Source organism: Spodoptera frugiperda, chromosome 6 (genome assembly GCF_023101765.2).
Source record: "Spodoptera frugiperda isolate SF20-4 chromosome 6, AGI-APGP_CSIRO_Sfru_2.0, whole genome shotgun sequence".
Lineage (NCBI taxonomy): Eukaryota > Metazoa > Arthropoda > Insecta > Lepidoptera > Noctuidae > Spodoptera > Spodoptera frugiperda.
The window spans coordinates 3,248,416-3,271,286 of NC_064217.1; the positions used below are offsets into that span (position 1 = coordinate 3,248,416).

Consider the following 22,871-nt stretch of genomic DNA (forward strand, 5'->3'; position numbering starts at 1 on the left):
TGGATAATTTTACTAATTATTTCATTAGCATACAATTAATTCTTTGTTAAAAATGCTCTCATGCTTCAAAAGGGTCTGAAATTCTAAGTAAGTCTTGTTAAATCAACTTAAAACTGTTTTTGTTGAAGAGATGCTATTATAATATCGCTGTTTTAAGTCAATATCTGTTCGTTCGTTTAGAAATTCTATGTGTATTGTACAAATTTTAAAATATGTAAGTAAACAGCGCGGTCCGAAATTGCCCTCACAGCCCTACCAGCCTCTAATGGGACTCCGAAGCATCGTAACCCTTTTTGGATAGGTACTTGAAAATTTTCGAAAGTTTAATTAAAATGCCAATTTATAAGTAAAATTTCGATATTAGCCTTTAAAAGTTTGTTACAAACTTACATAAGGATACAATATTTACTAGGGCGGGTACCTACACGTCTTTTGTTCACGTTTGAAGACGTATAAAACATCTTCAACAAAAAAATATTTCTCCCAATAACACAAATGGACGCTGACAAAGAAAATCTTTTGACTCAAAATTCATGTCGAATATTGCTAAACAAAGCGAAAAATTATTTTCCCAAATGTCATAACATTGCCGAGTATATTGCTTTAGCTTGATACATTGCGGTGTTTGTTCGAGTTTTCTATGTTTGCGTTGGTAGTTGTGCGGCAATGTTTAACAAGTGAGTTCGTTTGATCAAGTAAGCTTTGCGCATGTATAGAACATAGTGCAACAGATAATTTTCCCGAGAGCGTCAAATTCAGTGTTCTCTGTGCCGTCGTGGGGGAGGTACGCGTCTCGTTTCGGCTCCATGTGAAGTTTCCTTCGCTTGTCGGTGTTACGAAATTTAAAAATCGAACGCTTTGGTTATAAGTGGCAGTTTTGTTTATGGACGAATGTTTCTGGGTTGTTTTTGAGGTGAGTAATTTTTTTATACTTATTTTTGAAATTAGAAATCTTTTTTAGTGTAAAAAAAACTTTAGAAGTGTTAATCGCGAAGGTTTTAAGGCCAGTAACAATGATTTGAAATTACGAGAACTTATAAAAGTTACTTTTATTATTATTATAAAGCATTAATGTATTTTTATCAAGATTTAGTAATTACGTAACCCATTTAGAGTAGATATTATAAATGAACAGAAGTATAACATAAAAAACCATTATCCTTAATTACAACTACTTAAAAATAACGTCTTCCTCGATATAGTAAAAGAAAATCTGCCAAAAAATATATGGAAAATTTTAAACAATACAGACGAAATTAAACGTGAACATTTAAAACGGTAGAGGCAACCTGAAAACGGCATCAGTAATCTGCAGCTTTAGGTCCGAGACACATTAAGATCCCTGGATTTATTATATAAGTAATTCTACTGGCTCGTTCTGGCCGACTCTTGATCTTGGCTTAGTGGAGCGAAATGCTCTCAGTGTACCTCAAACCTTACATTACCCTTGTATTATAATTACGCATTAATAACATTAGTTATATAAGATTTCTCTTATAACTGATGTTTATACAAGCTTCTTCATCTAATATGACTTTGATGTTTGATGTGGTTGATGTACTTCCAAATCGTATCGCAGTTTTCCGGGTGCGGTAATAATATTATGAATTATTGTAAGCGCGTGTTTTCTGGATTAGAGCTTGGTTTGGGCGATAATGAGGTTAGAGAAAAATATTGTATTGTGTAGGTACGATAGAATATGTGTTGAATTAAGAATCATTTTTGTGAAAAATAAAATTGAACACATACGTAAGAGATAAAACAGTTCAATCAATTTGTTGGTATTGTTTGTTAGCAGCATAAGTAAAGCTATACTGTAACTAGCATTACTCCATTACTCATAATTTCAACGTCAAAATAAACACTAAAAAAAGATAATATATGGTCCAATATTGGCTAGAGGGTTAGTAATATTTTGTTCAGTAAATATTTTACAAAATAGCATTTTTACTCATCGATATTAAGACAAATGGGAAATGTCTACCACTACATGCTATTAGCAGACGCCATTTTGCCATCTTTCTTTATTATTTACCTCAACTAGAAGCGTCTACTCATTTAGTACATATACTTAGTGCTTTCGGCATTAAAACCAATACGGTACTTCTATAGGCGTACAATATTATGCCTGTGCATAAAGTATTAAAATAAAGGAAAATGTACGAATATCAATAAGATTTTGACAGTTTGCAGGGATTTTGTTATCTAGCCTGGATTAACAAGATAGAGACTAATTGTTGACTGTTCTAGAACTTATGGTTGCGTCTGTATGTCTTCAGAGTAATTGCAATTAGCTTATAGCGAAAAAGACACTTACCGCCGTACTCAGTCATTTAATGGTTACTTGACCCAGTCAACAAACAAAATCGTTGCTCAGGAATAGTTTATGTAATCATTAAATGTGCCTGAGTGCGGCAGTACCATTTCTGGTCATTTTGAAAGAAAATTTTGATAATTGTGAGTACGTTTTGGTTGGGATCTACGTTAGACGAAGATAGAATTACCTTTTAAATCTACTCATGTATAAAAACAAAATATTTTTATATAATATAAAATACTATCGTTTCAAGAATCGAAGAACTCTTTTTGACAATCGAGGCAGCTTACGCTCCATTTTAATGAACACACTTAAGTAATAAAATGGAGTAATAACCTGAGTTCCAATGACCGCACAGTAATGAAGTAGTGGGCACAGGATGCAGTTTGCCATTTATATTAGCTCCATCACTGCCCACGGTTGGCGGAAATGTAGGATGAAGTGACAGCGGTTAAAGGTCGAATATTTCATCTGAGTTGGTGTTGACATTAACAGTTATTTAGGCAGTACTTCTGGTGTCGCCCTAAATATAACTTTGTTCATCCATTAGCCAGTAGTACACTTGGAAAAATAGAAATGTGGCTAAGTGTTTTTTGATGGAAATATATTTTATTGTGTCTAATGTTGGTTGTTGATAAATGTTGGGTAGAAAAAAGACATAGGGGGAGGGCCCCTCACCTCAAAGTCAAATATCTAGGCTAGGGTTTCCCAACCTTTTCTTGATTGTGGACGATTTTTTACATTTTTGTTAGGCCAGGGACTACTATTACTAACTTTTTTTCATATGTTCCTACAAAATATTTTCTCCAGAGTCGTGAGGTTCGTTCTCATAAAATAGTGAATTTTTGATTAATGGAAGCAGTGAATTTTTGGTTGTTGAATTTAATTTGAGTGTCAACCGTGGTATTTCTCATGGCTGTTGTCTTGTGTACCTTTCTTATTTCCATATTTTGCCATCTGCGGACCACCCATATTGCAACCTACTGCTTCACTGTTTTTTGTCTTTGATTGATATTTTTACTTTGTGATACAAAGGATGGTAACGTATTCATTATGTTACATGCATCTATTGTTTCGAAAGAAACTGCAAACTAGATATGACGTTTCCTCAGCTTGGTCATTGATAAACTGACATGAAAACCTAGTTGGAAAACTTGCAGTCACTAAAGGCACGATCGCAATGTAGTACGAAGAAGTAAAACAGTTTCCGACTGCTCATGCATATCTGGTGCGAGTATCTACAGTGTACTGGAAGCTTCGTGTTATTTATTTTGGCCTTTAGAATGGTTCCACTATTACTATTTACTTATAGTTATTTTCGTTCTGCGACGAAAAGGGACACAGATTTTAATACTATGTTGAGCTTAAATCAATATTTAGTTTTGAGTTTTCGTCGCCAGTTTTATATTAGGACGTTACTGGGTCGTATATTTTTTCTTTTGTTTTGATTCTGATCTTCGTAATTGTAAGCATGAGTTTTAATTTTTCAAACGGTTCGTGTATCGAACCTTTGTTAGGCGTGATTTTTTGCGCCTCAAACAGCAATCAGACTACCACAGATGGGGCTTCGTAGGGTTGCCTGATCCGGAACTGCGGTCTACGTAGCGGGTTACCGGAGCTCTGGCTCGAAAAGCAGGCGTAGGAACGGGATGGTTTTTAGTCAATAAGTCTGACATTCCCTCTCGCCTTGCCTAAGATGGGAGAAGTCATTGGATGATTTCCCACTGTCAAAAAAAGCGATTTTTCTATAATAAGAATTACTTGAAGATATATGTTTTTCTTCTTTATATCTTTAATACCATCACAAGTGTTTTTCCTAGACCACCTTTTGAGTGATAGTATCACCTTAATCCCCTACATGATACCTATAAGACCAATTAAAACCGAAAACATAAAAGTACAGATGGAATGTAATAACAAGGCAATTAATGGCTTCTCTTTCAATGAGACAGTGTCATTATTATTTAGGATTCCGTTGGTCTCTTAACGCTTATGTTTGCCTAGTACCTTGGATCATTTAATCTTTATCAATCTTAAAAAATATTAGATCAATCTCCATTAAGACTTGCTTTTTTATTGGTCAACTCGCTTGTTATTTCTTATTCAACTATATAATATTATTATACAGCACGGTTGATGCAGTGGTTGAGCAACTGGCTGCCACGCAACGGGTAGCGGGTTCGGTTCGCGCGGAACAAATCTTTTTGTGATCCACAAATTGTCGTTTCGGGTTTGGGATCTGTATGTGAAATTGTATGCTGTAAACGTACCCATGACAAAAGAGAAAATCCTAATGTGGGGAAACGTTTTTTTTTAATCTATACTATAAAAAGTTGAATTTAATATTAGTCGGACAAAATAACACTGAGTTTTTGGAATATTGCTTATATTCCGATACACAATGTAGTTAGCTTATAACTATCTGATCAGAATGAATGATATTAAGAAAATCTATTTCAACTTACAAGAAACAAAAGATTTTAAGCTATGAAAGCTACACTACAGAAAACAATGAAATAAAAATTTACTAGTAGCTACATAATACCAACTTCAAAGTATATACATACTTAAAGGTGGCTTATATATCCTTATTACTGATTCTATACTTAGATATTCCTACTATAAGTCTATAAAGCCTTATCAAAAACGATATTACAAACTATAATGAAAAGGAAAGCTGTTCTCATCTCCTGGTCTCCTAGTACGCATGGAAACTGTCTATACAAATATTTGAACGACCTACATAGCAAGATGTGGATCTCAAGGATACTTGTGTGATATGACATGTAAAACAAGAATAGGAGTGTGATGTACTCGTAACGCAATTTTAAACCTTGTCAAATATGTACTTAGGGTTTATAATAGGATATATTAAAATGTATATTAAATGAGGTGGAATAGAAAATGCGAGCAATTAAGTTATAGATTTTGGAAGCAAAAAAAATATCGGTTCTGTTTATAATATATTTTTTTATTTGAAGTGTTATGTTCATATGTTAATCGCATATACCTTATAATAGGAATATGCGGTTAACATATAATGTTATCATATATAATACCTTATAGAAGATGTGTTGGAGATCTGAAGTAGGAATAGGGTGGTTTTTACTCAGTAGAGTCTGATACTGTAGCCTCACCCAAAGCAGGAGATGTTGTTTGATGATTTATCTCCAATTCCTATAACCAACTTAAAAAAATGGGAAAATGCGTTCAATTTTTTTAGCGCCTCAAGTTTTTACGTCGCATAATATACCTAAAATCTTTTCCTAACTCTGAAAATCGTCAAAATCCGCCAAAATCGGTTCAGTTAAACGCGAGATAATCGGTCGAAAAAGTCGGTTACAAAACGGGGTTACTGTAGTGTTATTATGTTATGTTATAACATAATAACATATCTTATTGTTATTAAAGTTTATATGAAAGCTGTCAAATTATGTAGCGCTCCTTACATACCCAATTGTTAATTAGGAAAATTTGCTCGAGACCCCTTGTTGTACAGTGTTAATTGTTATTCAAAACTGGCTGTTCTTTTGTCGGTACTAGCTTTGTTCATTTGTGTACATTTATAAAGTAAATATGAGTGTGTATTTCTTTTTTCTTCTTCTTTAGCCTTTTTCTACCGATAGTGTGTATTTGTGTAGGATACCTATACCTTCTCTTTCGGTCTTGAACAATTAATTTACATTGTGTTTATTGGAGTGTGTATTTATTTATACCAAAAAGACATTCGTCATTATGTGGGATTATTGCAATTACTAATATTATTTCTTGTGATGGCGTTATGTAGATTATGTTAGCAGTTAAAGACTTTAGAAAAAATCCAACCTGTGTGTCACACAAGTCAAGCATGCGTAAAGAAGTTTTTACTACAAAAAGCGGCTAATGAAGACATAATTTTTTTTTTAATACTTTTTTCTGATACGATCTGCAAAGATCGGTGCTGTTGGATCCAGAACGGTTTACTGGATCCGGTCTCATAGCTTCACAGCTTAACTATAATAGCTTTGTAGCATAGCTACATAGCACGACTCTGCTGGAAAACACCCTAAAGCCATATTTTTAATAGCTGCTCATTGAATTTTCAATATACGTTTACAGCACGTCCGAAATCAGTGTAAAGTTTGGATAGTGACCACACCGATTCTGTTGTTTGTATTTTACTCAGTAAATTAACCTGTCACTTTATTTTGATTAATAAAATACAAATTCAATGGCGTCCATTTTTAGCGTCCGTCGGGCGGTTGGTACACAAAAGTTCCATTAAAATTTGTTACCAATCCATCAGTGGACGTATTTGGACATCAGAACAAGTCTTTGTGTAAAGCCTATTGAAAAAATTTAACCGTTGTTTGTTGTAAATGGGTTGAAAATCAAAAAACACCAGCAATTTATAATTCACTTGTATTGTATAACATTTGTCACTCGTTGTGTTGTGAATTATTCGAGATTTGATTATACCGGGCTCGAGATTCTGATTTGTGGCGCATACGTCGTACGTACATTTATTGTAGACTTAACTTTAATAGTTACAATAAAATTAAAACCATGATCGTATTTATATTTCTACACAAGCTTCTGCAAGTGGTTTTGTCCACGTTCCCGTGGCATAAAAAAGTATCGTATTACTCAAGTCCGTTCATAGCCTGATTGAAATTTGGTATACAACAAATTTCATCAAAGTACGTTCAGTAGTTGCCGCGTAATTAAGAAACAAACATTCAAACAAACAAACTTTCACATTTAAAATATAAGTGTGACCTTTCCCAGACTTTCAAGAAAAACGTACAAAAATACGTTCAGTAGTTTTGCGTTTATCGCGTTCCTACAGACACAAAAAACCCGAGAGATCATGAAACACATAATAGTCCAAAAGTTAATAATATTATCCTAGTTCACAGCTATCCAGCTCAAGAATTCCAGACCTAATTTGGTCGTGGAGCATTGTTTGAGAATGCGTACGTTGACATAGCTCCTGGCACATGAGATATTGCAGCGTGCTCTGAATGACAACACGGATGACGTGCATCACTGCCCCACATTGTTGTTTGTCTAAGTTTTCTATATTAGGTAGAACGGTATCTGCCAAACCAGCTTTAAATTTGAATTTCAGTGAAAAATTGTAATTTAACATTAGTATAATACGAGATTCATAATAATGTTACCCATGAAAAGTTGATATTAATCTTTGTATTTGGTGCTAACTTCTTCAAATATGTATATCCTACTAAAATTATAAATGCGAAAGTTTTGGAGTGTGGATGTTTGTTACCATTTCATTTAAAAACTACTGAAAAGATTAGGTTGAAATTTGGAATAGGGATAGATTACGGTCTGGAACAACACATGGGCTATTTTTACCTCACGGGCACGCGGGAAAAGCCGCTGGTAGAAGCTAGTAAGACATGCTGCTGCACTCACATTTAATGATTACTTAAAAAATTCCTTAGTAACGATTTCGTTCCGAAAACAATTGCTAAGGACTGGGTTAAGAAACCATTAAGTGAGTACGGCGGATAAATTTGAACATATTTATGTAAACACACAATAAAAGTATTTTTAGACGAATTAAAAGAAGGTTATTCCTTACAAAAGTTCGTTCTAAATAAACAACAAAGGGTACTAAACTTCAATAATTAATCAACTACGGTACTTCCAATAATTCAAGTTCAAGAACACAAACAAATAAATTTCAGCATGGCGTTGAGTTTCAAGGTAAAATTTTTCGAAAAATCGAAAGCAATGTAATGTAGGCGGCATGAATACATTTTCGACTAAATAAATCTGTCAAAATACTTTGTTTATTACACACAGGGCTCGTTTCGCCTTTTAGAATTTAATTCAAAGGGCATTAAGGTATACATATAGCGTACAGTCCGGAAATTTAATTTCCTTTATACTAACACATTGGTTTATACATAAAAGCATGTAATGTGCTCGGGGAAACATCAAACCAGTGGATTATTTTTTACATTATCGTCAATTCATACGAGAACAGTATCTTGCCTGTTGCTCTGTAGGGGTAGGTAGAGGTTTAAACGGTTCTTGTTTCAGTGTTTAACTTATCAGACTCGTAAACACTGTAATGTACAAGGTTTCTATTTACTGTATCAAGAGCTGAGTGCTTCTGCAGTTGTGCTTTCATACATTCCACCAAAGAGGTTCTAATAGTCTCTTGTTGTCCTCCAGCTACGTAGGTACTATTTTAACACAAAAAGCATCTCCGCGTCTATACTTAAACCCAAAAAGACGTATAAATACTTCATACTTATTTTAATACTCTTCAAATTAAAGCCTATAAACGCTGACTGGTGACAGAAACGATGCTATTTTTCTCAGCAAGGACCTCCGTAAAACCTGAGGGTCGATAAAAAAAACTTCGGGTATTCTGAACAAATTTCAATTTAGGAGAGGGATGGGGGTCTTTTGACCGAAGGGGTAAATATAGCTAGGGGCAACATTAAATTTTGTTGAATAAATTAAACTATATCAGTTCACTGCGTGCTCGAGGTTTACCGCGAAATTATTTCGTAGTTCTGTTGCTTTGTTCATTGAATAATAGATAGAGTTATAACACAAAAGATTTACGTGAAAATGATTATTTTTATTCGGTTAAGTGAATATGAAAACATTTTAATGAATGAATATACAATTATTCGTGTCGAAACGAGCTCCACACATTTGTAATTAAAATTTTCCAACAGAAAACGAAGACAAACAAATCCATTAGAATGGGAACACAATAGGCAATCCTGCGTGGGTTGTGTGGCTACATACGTAGTACTAACTTACCCAAGTTCTTGTAATGTTAGCTGAAACGAATAATCGTTACTCAACAGTCATTTGTTTAAACAACAAGAGACAGAAAGACAAGCAAGTTCTTCGGGTGAAACAACCACAAACCTAAGTAAGTGGGCTCATATAAATAATTCGGTACAATTTGCTTCCCAACCTCCCTCAGTCCAAATCATTAACTCTAAAGGGTTTCGAATCTTAAAGACGCGTTCAGAACCACTCATTTGAATATTCCTTGTTATTCATTAAAGTCTTTGGTTGAACACGAGTTTTAAGAGAGCCTTTTAAGACCGAACAGCCTTGGACCTTAGGCTGCTTATAAGTTGTTGAGACCACAAAATTCTATCTAGAGCATTTACATGAACTGGACTTGAAAAACAATTATTATTATGCAATTTATTTACTGTCTCGTCAATCAAGTTGATAGGGATGATGACAGGGTATGAAAATTAAAAATCTATTTAGAACAGCGGTTATAAAACTTCTTATATAAGATGACAATACTTAGATAAAACTTCTACATATAAAATGTACTTAGAAGTGATGTCACGCCATATTTCAAATCAATATATCGCCCAAAGTATTTGTTTACGTAAGAAAACAAAATATAGGTACGTGTCTAATGTTTTAATATTATCTACAAGACGGACATTAAAATAAAAATTAGTCATCTACTCTATTATATGTAAGTGCCAGAGTATAAGTTAATTATGGGTTGTAAAGAATCGTAGCTGGTACTTACTCATAGTTTCACCCCTATCAAAACGTGGGCTTCTAAAATAACTCACAACTTATTGTAAATTACCTTCGGAGCAAAAACAGCTATCATACTATGTTATGCAAATAATAATTAGTACGTTCTTCTTAAGAACATAATCTTAGTTAGCCGGACGTAAATCTGTAGGAAACTGAGCATAAAATTTGTTGTATCCTCAGTCATTAATCTTGTACGCAATTGTGTCTAATTCCTGGGGCTTCCGTTAATGTAATAAATCAACTAAGTAAATACGACTGGTGTTGTGGGATGCCGCCTTCATTTTCGTTATAACATCGGTTTTATATTTAGATTTCGTGTTTATGAATAACTGTTTGTGTCCTCCTTGCTTTTGGATAAATGATTTATTAATTGTAATTTAGGATTTTAATTAAGACGTGTAAGGTTGCTCGGTTTTAAGTTTGTAACGTTTTTATTACATTTTCATTATTGCCGGGTAATAAGTGGTCTAGTAGGGATATTAATAGGGTTCAAAATAAAACAACTATTGTACTCTGATGTGCTGGTTCAAAAAATCCTGATTTATTTTGTAGTTGGTCAATTACTCTATTAAAATCGTGTAAGGTAGCTCGATGTATTTTGATCCCAACACCATCTATCGAGTTAGGGTAAAAATTTTTGAAACAAATTGATTGCTATGATTTCTAATTTACATATTGGTCACAAACACAATTTGACACAATACTAAACTTTAACATCCTTATGAGTGTCTCAGTATAATTATGCTAGGAAAACAAAGAAGACTGCAGAGTGACATATTTCTATTTCGTCAATTTTGTTTGGTTTACGTATTTAATTATATTCACTTTGATTTTTATTCTGGGAACCCGAGCTTGTTAACAACTGGACAAAGGTCCACACATCTTTATTTTCGTCTTTTCTTCAAAAGAGGTCAATGAGTGGTATTGCTAAAGATCTAAGAAAACCCCGGCATTCCTTTTATACTTGGCTTCATATAGAAACTCAATCTCGATTGATAGATTGATTTTCGGTATACAAGGTTGTTTGCCAGATTTCTGGTAAAAGTTCATAATTGATTGATATATAGTCACCCAGTAATAGATTTATTGGATAATGCGTGGGAAGTTCTTGTTCATTGATTTCTCTTTGGTGTTATATTAAAAGTAAGTTGTACACGTGTTTTTGTCTGAATAATAGATATATTTTTATTCTGCTGTCTTTAAATATATTATAATATCTCTTTAATATCTCCTTTTGTTAAGCATTTTGATATGATATTTAGTCTAGACTAATACTACTGTTTATTCCGGCTAATCTCTCAAATAGCTGGACTGATTTTGCCGCGGCTTTTATTGGCAGGTCGGTGATGTACTAAGCAGAAACCTAGACTACTTTTATTTTAGAAAAAAAATCTACATACGGTCATAAGTCATTCTTATACGCTGACGAAGTTACGGGCACCAGCTAGTTATTAATAATAATGAAATTGTTTGACCTCTATTATTACTATGAAATCCAATTTGAACTTCTGACTAAATGTAAATTACCTATTCTAGTAAAAAGTGCTACGTAGCACAGATAGCAGGAATTCATACATTATGTATACCTTTTAAAAAAATATCCGTAGGCATATTCGCACTAATGTCCACGAATATATAATTCGAATGAGTCACATCACTATAACACGGCCTACGTAACTGCAAATAGTCGAGCGGGACAACAAAAGGATTTGTCGAAACAATTGTTTAAACTTTGTATTATGTTTTAGGTGTAAACATGACGCATCGTGCAAAAGGGCCTAATCCCTAAATAATAGTGATGTATGGCACTAAATTAAACAGGCTTTTCGCTATTATTGTGCCAGTTTTATATATAGCTATATTCGACTTTGTAAGTGCCACTAACGATAATGTATTGATGTAGCTTAAGATGAACTATCAGTCTCGCAGAATGGCGCCTTTCTACGGCTAATGGCACCGTTCAGGGCTCGGATCATTTAACTAAAATCTTTTCAAGAAATATGTGTACGCCGAAAGCGCTTAACTTTTATTATATTTTCTGAATATCATTTTCAAAGAGCAAGAATAATTTTCAAGTCGATTTATTCGGTTTCATGAAAACTTAGGTTGTTGAGAGTTGAATAATTAATTGGGCTTGAATACTTGAAATCACGCCAGTGCTTACTTATTAATTATTTGGAATATAAGAATTATAGAGTCATTATTATAATAAAATCATCGAGAAGAAGTAATTAAAGATTTAATCACTAGTTTTTCGTTATTCACCTGGTAGTAAGACATAATATGTCAATAGTCCATTTACCTAATTGACTAATTTCAATTTGAATATCTTATCGAGGATTGTGGAGGCTTTTATTTGTTCAATTAACCTAGTTTTTGCAAAACACTAATAAATGTAGATAATCATCAAAACAAAACTGGAAACCATATTTCACGTATTTTTATTATGACTATCGTGAGACATACTAAATTAACTAAAAATCACGGTTTACTCACGTACATTAATGGAGAAAAGCTCTATTAGGTTCGAGTCACAGAGAAAGAGTCTTTTCATCATGAGCAGCGTGCATAGAAGCAGCGTTGTCGTGCACCCTACTGATTGTCACGTGTTTATCAAATATTACACAATAGTATGTATTAAATCGAACAACTTACCGCCTACCCTAACTCGTCCCATAAAACATTTCCATTCAAAAAACTATCCTCCCAACTCCTATTTGGGGTCACATCTCAACACAGAAACAACTAAGAATTTACACAACACAAACAATAGGAATCTTACAAAGGAAAGTAAATACTGTTAACATAATATACATGAAAACTTGATCCTATACTAAGGCCACATAAAAGCTAGGGGAACAACAGAACGCATTCATTTTCTATCCTGTCACTAAGTAAGCTCGTGACGTCATCACTACCTCTGTACCGCGACCTAATCTAACCTGACCTCATGCTGTATAACCAGTAATAAAAGTGGTTATAGCCCATTGAGGTTACTTCAAGAGGCCTTTTATAGTAGTTCATGAAGTAATTGTACTAGCTCAGTTAGTTAGTGAGTGTATTGAAGTGGTTTAATTACCTATTCTAGTGACTGGCTAGTTGCTTTTAGTACTTTTTGAGTACATTGACTTATAGCTAGGTTCTGTCTGGGTTGCTTGTTTTTAAAGATCCTTCTTTTAGTTTATTAAATTCTTGTTTATTTTATTTTTTTGATTGTATTAGATTTTGATAAATTAATCTGTTTACGTTGTGTGTTTACTTGGAACAGTTGCCCTTTAATGTTGTTTGAAAAATTTCCATAGCCCGAATTTCAATCACAATCAATAACCTATTTTTTATGAGAAAGAAATCATATGTATGAAATTATATTCATATATTATTTCTTAAAGAAAAGAGCATATATTTCTTTTTAAAAGGCCGGTAACGCACCTGTGTCTCCTCTAGTGTCTCGTGTGACCATGAGTGTCTCTGATTGCTTACCATCAGGTGAACCGTCTCTTCGTTTGCCCTCTGCTTTGCTAGAGATGAGAGACTACTTTAAACGTAACTACAGGTCCTCGCTTGCTTCATATCACTCAGTATCACGATGGAATGTTAAAGGGTTAACAGAGAGGATTTGTTTGGTAAATGTGAGTGTAAGCACCGGACAGCATACCCTAGAGACGTACTAACGGTTAATGTACTTCTAACAATTTACTACGCACTACTCACTTATGTGAATGTACTTATATCATGGTATATTGCGTACATTACGGGGACTTTATTTCAATAAGTTTGTTGGTAAAAGCTGACGGGAACCACATTATGATGTTAATCAAGAATGTCTTTTTTGGGTGCGTTTCCACCAGAGATGTGCTAGGCTACGTTGCTGTGGATGCGTTTGGCTTCCAATGAATGTACTAATTTACAAATAGCTTAGCACTGGTGAAAACGGACTCGGCTAAGCTATGTTTTTAGATGCTTGCTTTGAAAGTGTGTGTGCTATGGATGGCTCCTTTGCGCGCATCTTCTATGCACAGCTACTTTGTGGTGGCACATCTTACTCGCAAAGCTACATAGCTAAGTATCGGTGGACGATCACATAGTTTCACAGCTTAGTTATTACATTTTCGTAGCGTAGCTACATAGCACATCTCAAGTGGAAAGGCACTCCAAGACGCCATCTAATATGGTGCGCAGATGTAATTACAATATTTTTGTGGATTTAGCGACTATTTTACAAACTCAAAATATATAAACCTATATGTTTTCGTTTATACATATATTTTTAGAGTAAATATAAATCTTACAATAAGAAAAGTAACCAATACTAGATAATCCGTTAGACGACTCCCACGCATAGAAATAATACATCAAAAAAAAAAAAACGAAATGGAACGTTCTAGAAAAATTGTATTGTAAACTAGATGATTGATTTTTTCTGTTTGACCTGGGTACACAAATAAACGGTATACTGGAAACTTTGTTTATTTTGTAGTTATGTTGGCTTGTCTAACCAATACCTCTGTCAATCGTAACTGACCACCAGGTACCTGAAAAACTGTTACCATTACAAAAAATGTGTATGGGTTAGTGTGTTTTTTGGGAATTTCTATATCTGGCAGAAGCATTTTGCAATGTTAAGATGAAGGTTTTTGTGTTTACGCTAACTAGATGGCGTTAGTAAGGAATAAGGCCCTCCTAATTATCCAATCAGCGCAGTAATCATAAATTGACTAAGAGCTTGATGTTAGCACGTAATAATATTCTATTGCTCAGTAAACTTTAAACTCCTCTAGCATCACTTACACATTTTTAATATTAAATTTAATTAAAAGTTAATTATTATGTTTTCTGGTTTACTCACGTAATTATTTGACGAGGAACTCGAATAGTTTCAAGCCATGCTAGGGGTTCATATTCATGAGCAGCATTTAACACACGACGCGTGCAGCGTAGCAGCGCGACATGACAGTCGCGCTGCTACGAACGATTAAGCCGAAAAACAATAATAATTAATTTAGTATGTCATACGAAAGTTATAATATGAATTGAAAGTTGTTATCTTTAACAAATTTTCTTTTTATATCAAACTCTCAACCTCCAAGCACCTCTCACAAATTAATCACCGACAAAATAATTACATCCAATAAATTAAAATTAACAAAGTCGAAGCCTAATTGATAATAATGTGCGAAAATATATTCTATTAACAGAATATTCAGCAAACAGGGGAAATAAACGGTAAACGATACATCAACATCAGACCGTAATGAGTGAAGCACAACTTTGTTGAATTATGGACATTAGCCATTAAAATGCTGAGCAATGCCCGACATTGGAGCGTGGCTAGAGCCCTTGGAACCACGTAATATGTAAAGTAGACCCACAGATGGACATTAAATATTTACTACACACTGTGAGAGGACGTCTTAAGAATTTACGCACACACACACCGCAACCTTAAGTTTTTGTTGAAAACACAAAGCTTAAGGTTTGTTCACATTGTTTTTTTTTTACAAAGACGTTTAAATTTTATTCTTTTTTTTCTACTTAATCTAATGTATAGATTAGCAAAAAGTTCTTTGGAAAAATGTGTTATGGCATATACCTAACTTTTGACTGCATTGTTAACGCGGTAGCTGGGCAACTGGTTCCCGTGCAATGGGAAGCGTGTTCGATTCCCGCACAGAGCAACTCTTTTTGCGATCCACAACTTCGGGTCTGGGTGACATGTGTATGTAAAACTATATGTGTGTAAATGCACCCACGACACAGAAGAAAATCCAAGTGTGGGGGAGTGTCCTTTTCTTAAAAAAACGGTAATGTTTGTAACCAATTATAAAGATATTTGGAGGATCTGATTTGATAAAACTTGATAAGAGTTTTAAGTAGTAATAGAAACTTCAAGAGAGGCTTTGTGATGTGAACGCACCCACAATGCAGAAAAAAGTCCGAGGGTGGGGCTCGTTTCTTAAAAAAAAAGGTAATGTTTGTAATCAATTATGTAAAGAAATTTGGAGGATCTGATTTGATAAAACTTGATATGGGGGGGTTTTGTGATGCAGCAGATATTAATGTAATAGATATTAACGCTATATCAGTGAAGCGAAGCCGCGGGCTACAGCTAATATAATACAATTACGTGCGTAGCGTTCATTAATTAGATTGATAAACTAATATAAATGCGCGCGATAGAATAATCATTTCCTTGATCATAAATTACATGCAAGAGGACCTTATTATATTGTTTTAACCTGAAACAGACTATTGTTTTTTATACACGTTTATTGTGTGATCCACAAATTGTTGTTTTGGGTCTGTGTGTCATGTGTATGTGAACTTTACGTTTTAAACACACAGATGACACAAAAAAATTAAAAGGGATATGATGACATACTTAAAAGTTTTATGCCTGATTTACATTTTTTTATTTCACAAAGCTGTCTTACTAATGTTATAAATGCGAAAGTTTGTATGTTTGTTACTCCTTTACGTCAAAACGGCTGAAGGGATCGAAACGAAATTTGGAAATAGGGTCATAACCTATGATCTGGAATACAACAAATACTATTTTTTATCCAACGATATCGCGAGCGAAGTTGCTAGGTAGTATTTTATAAAAAAACTATTTACAAAAATCCTTGCATTCAACAATCTTGATACTACGATGACTGTACGGTTGGCGCGGTGGCTGGGCAACTGGCTGCCGTGCAACGTGTAATGGGTTCGATTCCCGCACGGAGCAACTCTTTGTGTGATCCACAAATTGTTGTTTCGGGTCTGGGTGTCATATGCATGTGAAATTGTATGTTTGTAAACGCACCCACGACACAGGAGAAAATCCCAATTTGGGGCAATGTTTTTTAAAAAAAGAAAAGAAGGAAACTTTTAGTCGGTTGTATAAAACGTCTCAAATGTAAACATACCCTAAGATAGTTCGTTACTTTGTGTCGTGGGGCGCAGTTATCTTGATCTCTCGTTTGTATGAGGATGTGAGGTGGTGTCGTGGAATTAGAGGACATTAGAGAGGAGGAACCAGGGAGGACTTGTATTAAATTTGGTAGAGTTAGTGTAGCACACTTTTTTGTTGTGTAAAGTAGTTTGTAAATAAATTGTGTCTTGTTTTTTTCTGAGAAAATAGAATAAAAAAGATTATGTATAATATTTAGTGGTTCTATTTGTAAATGGTAAGTGAGTCTATCATTCCGTTCAAAACTAAAATTTAAACCAAATTTAGGTCTTATTCTTACTTAGTACTTTTCACGACCCATTTTATTAACTTTACAATCAAAACACGCTAAACTGAGCAATTAACCGTTTCCACAATAAAGCTATGTAGCTGTGCGAGTATGATTTGCTATGAAGATCTGCCGCTGCAAACTAGTTGTGCGAGGAAGATGCATAGCTCGAATATGCGATGTATCAATAGTATTGAAGCCAGCCTTAGCGCACATTCATAGCACGCATCCTTCCATATAGTTTTCATATAAACATAGTTTAGCTGAGTTCATGAATATGATTGTTGGAAGCTAAACGCATCCTCAACAGCGTAGCATAGCACATCTCTGGTGGAAAACCACCCTAAAAAGTATTTTGGCCTATTTTCCACATGCAATACTTTCGTGTTATTTCTAGAAAAGGTCCAAGTGGGCTATATTTGACCTTATTGGAGATTTCCTGCAAAAAGGTCAGGTGCGGACTACCTACTCACAAATGGGGCATATGAGTATGTTCCCATTGAAAATAATCAACGAAATACACGAGAAATTCTAATAAAAGGCACAGTTTTGTATAGAAATTAAAAAACACTTTACGTGGGCATGTAAAATACAAAATAATATGAAAACTTTACAACGATGAATATTCAAAATGATAGATAAAATTGTGAAACAAACTTCTCTAATTACGACTGATAGATATAAAATAACTGAAACAAATACAACTATAATTATAGGTTTGTTAGAAACCAAGGAACATAACGCGTACACATGAATATTTTACTATCACCAATGTTATATTAGCTCCCGATGAAATTAATTGATAACAGATATTTGTATGACACCGTACTCGATGAGTAATTTAAATCCAATTAGTAGTCGATCTATTGAATAATTCAATATGTGCCGCTATGTGAGTATCATTGGAAATAAGTTTATTGGAGCCTAAAACATAATGAACTAAACGAGGACATATTACCGTCAAAGGAAAATTCTTGGAATATTATCAATTGGTTTTAAAAACATTAAAGTAAGTAATCACGTCCCCACTCATTGAAGATAAAAGGTACATTTGAAAAAGGAACTCAGAATTCGCTTTATCCTCGTTTCTAAGCGACAGAACCCATACCACAGATTAGCCAGTATGTTTTAATACCATTGTCTCCCCAGAGGAAAAAATGACAAAGAAAATGTTACCTCCATTTTGTCACAGACTGCCACTCGCTAAGTTATGGATCGCATTTCGAAAAATATAATAGAATTTTAATCAATTCCCCCACCGAAAACGGAAATTTAATAATTTAGCAAAATTTATAAACAGTCTGTGACCACGTCTCAATTAATATTTAATCTTAAAACAATGTTGTTTGTTCGGAAAAAAGGTTATGCGGCCTGTCAAAACTTTATTATTTATTTATCCATGCCGCATTTTTAATTAACCTAAAAAATAGGGCCGAGACCCAGCTGTGTGTAAAGTCACGTAGAATATCGTCAACAGCTGTCAAGAATAGAGTTTATAATAAACGGAGTATGGCTAAGGGTCGCCATCCCTTATTTTAATTAAGTTCTCAAGTAATGTAATATAATTAAAGTCGTAAACAAACAAGTATAGTTAAGGAACAATATATTACTAGTTTTGATATGAATACAAGGAGCCTGCTTTACCTTCGACCTTTGAGCGGAATTTCTATTCAATTTTAGCGGGCGAGCGTTGACGGCGGCTTCCACATTTTTCCGTTAAACTTTTTCGTTCTTTACATTTCATCAATCTGTCTGCCTAAATAAATGTTTAGGCAGACAGGGCGATATGGTTCATCAAGCTTTATTGCGAATTTAACAAAAAATAATCGTCTTTTCAATTTAGTTCTATATTTTGTAACGAGATGGTTGCCTAATGTTTTTGGCCTATGTAAAGTCAGCATAGAGTAAATATTTCGCACAAAATTAATATTTCGCTCATTCCAGCTCGTCCAAAATAAATAAATGGAATTAGTTTTTACCGCCGAGGACGAAACTAGTGGTTGACGCTGATATAAAGCTTTATACTCTATTTAGATTAACTTAAATGTAAATACATTTTAATTATTCAGATTTCGTGACGTAGCACTTTTATGAATATTTTTCAAAAGAAATTCGTGTCCATAGTAAGTAGAAAGTTTTCGACTAAGCTTTTTAACTGCAGATTGCTTTTTAGATAATAAATTAAACATTTATGCTAACGCATGTCTGCTGAACTTTAAACAAAAAAAGAAATTTAATCACAAGATGATGGAATAGTAATGCAAAGTCACAAAATTCAGCAACATAGTAATCAAATATACTTTAAAATAGTAGCAAAATTAATATATCTGACAGGCTTATCCCAAGGGACTTAAAATGAAACTAACTCAAATGAGTTTTACATGTATTATATGCACTTGGTGCGCGTGTTGTGGTGGCCAGGAGGCTTAAGACGCCCGTTTCTCACTCATGAGGGCGCGGGTTCGAAACCTACCAACGGCAAGAACCAATGTGTCATTTTCCCAGTTACATGTACTTTTTAAGATTATTTAGACACCGCTAAACAGTGAAGGAAAACACCGTGAGGAAAGCTGGGCTTATAATTTCTAATTATAAGTTTGAAATCGCCAACCCGCATTGAGCAAGCGTGGTGATTAATGCTTAAACCATCTTCGTGTGAGAAGAGGCCTTTGGTCCGCAGTGGCCACTTACAGGCTTTTTATGATTGGTGATGTTTACTTCATTCTTTATAGAACAAAATTCACAATATTGTGTTTGTTATGTGTGTGTACCAGCATCTTACAGTACATACATACAACTACATATCGACGCTGGAAAGGCAAAATGTATTAAGCGCCACTTTGGTCGAAAATGAGTTATATATACCGTTGGAATCGCCTGATTTTTCTCTTTCGAATGGTCTATGTCACGCCTTAATTTGAGCACTTTAATGGCGGTTAATACACCGGTGATTTTAGACTTTTTCGTATATTTTTTTGTTTTAAATCCATTCATTTTTTTACTTTGGCTCATAAAGCGTACATGATAGTAACAAACTATTGATAAGTCATTTATACCTGCTTAAGTTTACAACTAGATTGGTTTTAAATCTCTTTACCTTTCCATTTTTCTAAAAAATAACGCAATAAAACATTTTACAGATTGGCAATTATTAAAAAATCTAAACATAAGTCAATTTACTTGTAAATAAAATATATGTTTTTTGCATTTAAAACATTTTACTTTTCTGCATGTTACAATTATTTGGACGTTAAAACAATTTTATCGAAAACATTTTATTACTAAAATGGTCGATAATACAATTTTACCTGAAGCTATTCTAATGTGTTTGTAGCACTTAAATTAATTTACCTAATGTAAAATTAATTGCATTTGTGAGTTAACCCTCCCAAAAAAGATTGATAAATACCAAACTATGGTGGTTAGACGGTAGTTCAAGACTGTCATTCACCGAGACCGCGGCTGTTAATCAGGGCCGAGAGCGTTGCGCGGGCGCTTCAGTCACCCATGCGCTGTCGACGAGGGAGTTCACGCTCGCTGTCACAATACACTGTTCGTAAATATGAGGAGTACCTTAGTTTGCAAACGTGTAATGCCAAAAAGAATTTACCAGATATTGATATAGAAGATGTTGAATATAGATATTTTTAATTTTCCAAAATGTGATTATTTTTTAATATTATATCGTCACGCTCTTTATCCCCGAAGGGATTGGCAGAGGTGCACATTATTGCACGTAACGCCACTGTATAATGTACATCCACTTTTCACAATTTATGTTGTAAGTCCCATGTAATAGGTGAGCCTATTGCCATACATCGGACACATTTCTAGATTCCATGCTATTACTGAGAAATTTTCGAAAAACCGAAAAAAGCCCAGCAATACTTCGCCCAACCCGGGAATTGCCCTTGCCCAGTAATCGCACTTGCAACCACTCGGCCAACGAGGCAGTCATTATTTTAATATAAGATTAAGTGAGATTATATTTTACACTTATAAGATGAATACTGATACAGAAGATGTTGATGAAGTTTTATGTTATCTATGTCTTGAATATGTTTCCAAAGTCTGATTATTTTTCATTTTGTATTTGATTAGTATAAGTCTAAGTACAAGTGTACCTATTAACTTGTGATATCTGATCTCTACTAGGTATACTTAAAAGTATTGCCTTTCCATGTTCCGTACCAAAATGGCAAAAAACGAAACCCTTATAGATTCTTCATGACTGTCTATCCAATAGTCCGTCCGTCCGTATGTCACAGCCATTTGTTTCCAAAACTGTTGGGCCTACATAGTTGAAACTTTGTAGGTTGATGTATTCTGGTAACCGCTATTTGGATTTCGAATAACAATTAATAAATTAAAAGGGGCACCCCATACATGGAACTGATTCAAAAAGTTTTAACCTATTCGTGATGGGTGTCTATCGATAGGACTTTAAAAAAGACATTAAGGTTCCTAAACAACTTTTCGTCAAAATCAATTGTTTGAAAGATAGACGTTTCCAAAGTGGAAAAATGAGTGTCCCCCCTCTAACATTTAAAATATGGGAGGGACAAAACTAAAAAAAAAAATATGCTGTAAATTTCATTTGAAACTTTCAAAGAAAATTGGTTTGAACGAGATATCATTATTACTTTTTCAGAAATAATACTAATAGAACTCGTCCGTGAACGGTGGCGGTGGGTCCTGCATGGGCTGAGCACCGCCAAGTCCTCAGGGTTGTGGTCGGCGACGGCGACCTCTCGCGCCCGGCACTGGTTCAGGCCATGGTGCGGAGCGAGAGGGACTGGGATGCCGTCTCCTCTTTCTGCGAAGCAGTCATGCTAGCTCAGGAGGAGGCGGGGCGCGTGAGAGAACAAACCTCCTCACGCCCCAGCCGTCGCAAGAGACACTCTGGGCGTCGGGGATCGCGGGACGATCTCCGGCCACCGTAAGTACGGGTCTGCGGACGGCGAGCAAGGGTAGCTCGCCGTCCGACCAGAACCAGACCCGTGCGTGCGAAATGTATCCGTTCCAATATCGAATCATCTTGAGCTTCTGGGCGTAACTTTATCGCTTACACTAAACTTCGGCTCTTGTATAGAGTCGAAGGCGCATCTGGCTGGTAGAAAGTTGGGTATCCTCTGGTGGGTGAGACGGCACTTCACACCGAAACAACTGCTGAGCCTGTACCAAGCGCAGGTTCGGTCATGTAGGTATGGAGTACTGTTCTCACCTTTGGGACGGCTCGGCTAAATGCCAGATCAATGCGCTAGAAAACATCGAAAAGCGTACCAAGAAGCTCATCAATGATGATGCGCTTGTAGAGGCTCGGCTTCAAAGCCTTGAACACAGGCGCAAGGTTGCAAGCTTTTCCGTTTTTTACCAGATACATTTCGGAGAGTGTGCGGGGAATTGCACAACTTGATTCCCCCGAGTCCTTTCCATTATCGAACCACAAGACAATCGGCGAGGCGTCACCGTTTCATGGTAGATATCCCACCCACTCGCACGAAGCGCTTCACTCCAAACTTCCATGTGCGAACTGTTAGGGAGTGGGACTCTTTGCCGGAGTCTGTGTTTCCTGATGGGTATAACCTGGGTGTTTTCAAGGCCCGAGTGAATAGGTTGGTTATGGGCAGACGTGCTCCATCGTAGGCCGCGTCATCACTTACCACCAGGCAAGATAGCGGCTAAACGTCGACCCATCAAACGTAATAAAAAAGTGCATTTTCAAAAAACGCAAATATAACTTTCTCGTTCATACAAACACTATGTATAACGAAGTTATTTTATAA

General features: G+C 35.1%; 1 protein-coding gene across 1 annotated transcript in view; it reads left to right on the plus strand.

Moving 5' to 3' along the window:
* Positions 1-767: 767 nt before the first annotated feature.
* The window catches only part of LOC118267846 (connectin), a 72,245-nt gene continuing 50,141 nt past the window's right edge, over positions 768-22,871 (plus strand). The window contains exon 1 of the mRNA XM_050694144.1: positions 768-913. The gene's annotated coding sequence lies outside the window, so the exon portion shown is untranslated. The remainder of the gene's footprint in view (positions 914-22,871) is intronic.